The following is a 6000-nucleotide window of genomic DNA, read 5'->3' as shown; positions in this document are numbered from 1 at the left end:
AAGTTTATATATATTTATATAATTAGTTTAAAGACGAGAGACGGTTTTTAAAGATGCGTTTAATAGCTTTATATATAAATTCGATTCGGCTGGTTAATTTAATATTATAGTTTCTATACTTCGAAATAATATAATTACTAAATTCGTTAATTTATAGGAGGTAATATTTATAAAGATAGGCGAGAAGAATTGTAAAGAAATGTAATTATTAGCGAATAGAGTATATAATTTATTATAGAAAAAGGGGGGTATATTAATCTATCTTCTAAATTTATAGTATAATAAATATTATACCCATTTAAAGTAACTTTTATTATTAATATAAATTACCTATTTCTACGCCTTTTAGAACCCCTTATACGAATTTTAATAGAATCGACGAATTGGATTAAAAATAGGGATTTTATAATTATATAGAACGATAATTTTAATTAGCAGTTTATCAATTACTTTACGAACTCCCTGCCTATTATTTAATCGTTGTATAAAATTAGTAGTAGCGGCAGTATTATTGAATTTATCCAGATTTTCCTCCTTTAAATTATTATTAAAATGTTTATTAGGGTCGTCGTTTTTATTAGTAGTAGCGGGACTTTAATATAATAGAAGATTAGTATAAAAGCGTAATTCTACGAGAGATAAACTACAAGACTAGAAGCCACAAATCAAAGTAATATTAAGTATAAAGAAGGAAGGTAAGGTATACAAACAAAGGCATTCGGAATCGGACATATAAGTCTAGATTCTGCCAGCGGACGCCGCCTTCTTAATCCGGCTAACTATCGATAAGAACATAAGCCTCATTCTATCTAATGTACTATAGTGCCGTAAGGCCAGTACTCTATTGTCTAGTAGCTAGTACTTTAGGAGCCTATCTAGCCATGCTATAACAATTAGGGCCGCTGTTATTTAAGTCCTAAGTAATTAGTAGGGGATTTAGTATATTAGCGGCCGGGGTTAGTTTAATACTATTTAATTATACCTACTTCTTTTTAATATAATAATTTACATTCTTCATAACGTACTATATATAGAGTTGGTGCGGTACCTTTGGGTAAGTAATTATAGCCGTCTTTTTAAACCTTCTATTAAAATTACTAATAATTATATTGGGGGTAGGAATTTTGTAATTATTTTAAAGATTCTTTAAATAGTTAAATTGCTATTTGAAGTTGTTTTAATTTTCTCTATTTAAGAGACCAAAGTTAATATTGAAATTATAATTTAGTGTATTAATATTAATAATATTAAGAAGGAGGAAATTGAATTAGTTAATTTATAAAAAAAAAAAAAGGGAGTTAGTATAGATTCCCAGCTTAATTTATAGGAGTAATATAACGGATGGATTTATTTATATAATAATAGAAGAATATATAAAAGTATTGGATTTGTTTACTTTATACGTATTATTAATTAGTAATATATAAGGATTTTTCTTCTATATTTTAATATACTAATTAAAGGTCTAAAATATTCGTATAATATATTACTTATAGTAGTTAATAAAGTGCTATATACTATACTAGTCCTTATATTATTCTAGTAGGTCGATAAGTATTTTAGTCAAAGTATAAGGATTATACTTTATATAGCGAATATACTATTGAATATTCAATACCTTCTTAGTTGTAATAGGGATTCGAAGATTATGTAATTCTTTAAATAGATTATTACGGTTAGTTTATTAGATGGCGGTAGCGTTGTTCTTATTTACGTTATTATAATTTAGTGTTTTGTTAAGGTAATAAGTAATTTAATAGGCAATTATTTTAATAATATTAAATAATTGTTTAATAGTAATATTAATAGCCTCCTTATAATTACAATATATTTATTATAGATAAAATAGGTAATTAACGAGGTTAGCAATATTAACGTCGTAATTATAAGAGTTATTAGTCTCTTTAGCGAACTATTTACTACCTTATCTTTTCTATAATATAATTCTTGCTTAGTACGGGTAATCGAGACGCTGTAAAGTAGTATTTCAAATACTTTATTCGGTTGCTATATAAATACGGCCGTATATATAGTGATAATTAATATGTATAATAATACTTTTATTTCCCTTCTTTTTACTTTTAGTACTAGCGCGCGAGATAATTGTAAATCCCTATTGTACGTAATAATTTTGTAGCGAATTAAATGCGGCGATTAGAATATTATAATTAGGGGAGGTAAATAGTAATTTCCCTAGTCTAATTAGTAAAGGAGTTGGAGACCGCTATTTAACGGCGGCGCACTTGCTGGGAGACTATAGTAATTGCGTTCTTTTGTATAGCTGGCGTTGGATTAATAGTAATAGAAATTTAGTAAGGGGAGGAGTATAGTAGTTGGGAGTAATTGTTTGAGTTGGGGTTGAGGTTATTTTGGCTGGGGATTTTAGTTAAATACTGTTAGTACTAGTTATTTTAATCGGTTGGGCTTTTGACTTACTTGGGCAGGCGGGCGGGCGGGCGAGGTATGTTAATAAACGCGGTAAGATACTACGATATTAATAATACTCTATAAAATAATAATAAAAATAATAAGATAATTGTTGTAAAATATCGTTAAACGTTAGAGTATTGTCTTGCAATACCCTTATTCAATTGTACGATGCTAACTATCGTGAATAGAGGGTGCGTATCGACGGCGGCGGTTGGGTAGTAATACGCTAGTGTAGTATACTAGGCGGGTAGTTGGCTAGCTGGGCTTACTCAGCGGTAGATGTGGGGGGGTCTTGCTAGGGAGCATTTCGGGTCTTGCCAGTTAGCCTTTTCGAACGACCAGATGATGATCGACGCCCTATTTTAGGTTTGCCTCGGCTGTTGCATTCCCACACTGCACAACTTTGAAATTCACAACATGAACTTAACACAAAAGAGACAGGGGCGGGTAGCGGGTATGCCCGAGAAATCTAGAAGCGCAGAACGTAATCACTCAGCCAGTCACAGACCGCCTTGCAATTTTCTCTTGTGTTCAACAACGTGTGGTGCGCACGTGTGCTGTCTTCATAGAAATGCGCTCTCGTCCTTCTGATTTGTCAATTCAACACAAGCACACAAGGCAAAACAAAAACAAAAAAATAAGGGTTCTTCCCTTGGTGCATGAATATGCGGATACCGTTCGCATAGGTCGCAAATTCTCCGATGGAATTCCACTCTTGAAAGCATGACAACAAGTCAACAACATCCCTGCTCCATCTTGCCCTTCCCATCTACATTTGTACTGCGTAGGACTCTGTTTTGTTGGAGATGGGGTCTTTTTCAAACGTGAGATATGCCGAGAAGGAAAAACAGGATCAATGAATGATACAGCAATCCCCATCGGTATCAGCGGCTTCATTGTTTCCGACGTCTGAGACACACCGACCGTCTTCGGCCTCCACTTTCTCTTGTGCTTTTCTCGTCATTCCTTGTCATTGTCGTTATCTTTCCTACGTCGTGCCCATCTTTGTTCGGCATGCATCTCCGACGGTGCAACTTGCAAAGATGCATCGGAGTATCGGGTTTGGAAAGGTGGTTTTGAATTTTTGCTGGAGCGCGTCATGATGGTTGTGGATCTACTTTCCCACATGCATGCCTGGAGAGCACTGAAGAGGTACCCAGGTTACCATCCGCGGTTGCTTCGAGCTTAGCACGTCTCCTGGTACTCCTCTGGAGTCTGGCGCGATCATACAACGGCAAGCGAGATCCCGAAATATCCATGGCAATTCGCTCATATCAAACCTGTTGTGTAGGTCGGAGAGAAATGAAATGTGAATATTACGCTGCGTGCACATCACGCCAAGATTCGAAACAACTCCTGTCAGCTAGATTTCCCTTCGGTCGTTGGAAAGAGACCTTGTGGCCAGTGAGGATCTTGTGTTTTTGGTGTATTCGCCTCTGGTTAATTTCCTCCTTGACCCTACATATGCTAGTAGGGCATCTATACAGTGTAGATCGATGCTCCCCTTTCCAGCGCTGCGCATAGTAGCCATATGCTGCCACATACGGTCTTCATGTCAGGTACGCGTAGTAGCAACGGGAAGGATCGGATCCCTTCATTGGACGGGTAACATTGGGCGTTGCGAATTTTGGGGAATAAATCAAAGTTCAACCTCATCGTCTACCGCGGCTGAAAAAAAGAAAGAAGGGGAAAAAAAAGCAACCATCATATCATCACTTGGCTTTTGTCATGAAGTGGCTATGGCATCATAGCAATCAAGGGAATGGCAATACTATAAAACCCATGTGCTAAGGTCGTAAGAAAGGAGAAAATGTTGTCACGAATACAACTCTGTCTTGATATCTCTCTATATCGTGCATATCCTATACCCGTATGACCAAGATCTCACTGGCCAAGTCACCGAAGAGGCCACAGGCGCGCGATGCGCGGTTACCAGGCTCGTTTCCTGTCCACGCGATCAGTATCAAACGCCGAACAGAGCAAGGAAGGAAGGGAAACTTCAGGAACAGGGGGGGCAGAGAGGAGGGGAAGGTAGTATGGATGGACAGAGAAGATCTTGGAAAGAGAACAACGCTGAAGATGAATGCATCGGCACAGTTTGATGGGGGAGAATTGTTTATGCCATCTGCTAATGGATCTTCGATCAAGAGATCATCATGTCTGCTCCTCCACAAGCCCAACGTGAATGAGGTGCATAGAGATTGCGTTTCATCAAGAAAACGATTGTCGTGTACTGTACAACACGCAGCAATACCCACCACGTAAAGAGACAGCGATGGGTCTCGACAGTATGGAGAAGATCGTAACACCCCCCCTAGGCAAATATCACGCACTTAAGCGCAGTCTCCGAGACTTTTGTCCTCGGCTCCCATTATTACCGTTATCGTTTGTCGACTTTCTCCATACATACTACTCCCCTTCATTTTACACGACTCTTCCTTGGTGAGCTGAGGCCAAGACCATTGTTGCGCGGTGCCATCACCAAGTTGGACGCCAAGAAGACGGAGTCTCCTCTTTCTTGAATTGAGATGGGATCCTTCGGCAACGCGGCTGCGCTAAAGGGGACATGGGGGCGGGGGGAGGGTATTAGGATGACCTCTTGATGGGGAAAGCAAATGGTAAAAGTCATGGCAGCCTGTCGCTTTCTCTTACGCACGATACAACAACAGCGTCGGTTTGGACAGCTGCTTCAGGCTTGCTGCATTAATAAGCCGCAACACCGTCCTCCGAACATGTTGCTTGGCAAAGTTTTGCGTGCCATCGCGAGGTGGTATTCGTAGCCGAATACTGACGTTTTGTCATGTTTAAACCTCAAAGCCTCGCTCGCTTCCTCCTCCACCTTTCTGGGGAAGTTACAGGAGAGGTAGGGTACATGTTAGGGGGGGGGGGGGGGGAAGAGAGGGCAGAATTCTCGGAGCGGATGGGTCGAGAGTAAACAATGAGCAGGCATTATCCGGCAGTTTCATCGGAGATTCGTGATCTGTAAAAGTCAAAACAATGGTCGACGACAAGTGAAGTAACGTAGAGTTCATAGGAACGTAAGAATGAATCAGACTGACAAAACTTGTGGTGTGTTGATGACCTCGTAAGACTGTAGTGCTTCATTGAACATGAAGCTAGTGTGAAGAAAATAGACAATCGGCTCTGTTTCTCGGAGGTGTAACAAACACCGAAAATCTGGCGATATCCATCTCTGAAGGATGCAAGTCTCAGATCTCATCCTTTCATCGGCGACCATATCTGAGTCTGTCCTTCAGTCGGTCTCCGTACTCGCCGACATACCCTATCTTGCATCTGCCCATTACCACCTCACGAGCTCCAGCTACAGCAAAAAAAAAAAAAAAAAAAAAAAAAAAGCCCCATCGGCATTCAGCAATTCCTTGCTTTTGCGCGCTTTACCCTAGTAGCTACGTTGTCGCGCGTGCCCTTATCTCTTTGATCGCGAAATTCCGAGGCTGGTGTTGAAAAAATTTCCAGAGAAAAATTCTTTCCGATAAGTTGATGGTGGCTGTTCTCCCCATGCTTCTCCATCCTACCCTTCTCCAAAGTCACCCGGGCCAGCAGATATTT

The sequence above is a fragment of the Neurospora tetrasperma genome, assembly GCF_000213175.1.
Source record: "Neurospora tetrasperma FGSC 2508 unplaced genomic scaffold NEUTE1scaffold_81, whole genome shotgun sequence".
Taxonomy (NCBI): Eukaryota; Fungi; Ascomycota; class Sordariomycetes; order Sordariales; family Sordariaceae; genus Neurospora; species Neurospora tetrasperma.
This window is presented reverse-complemented; position numbering follows the sequence as displayed.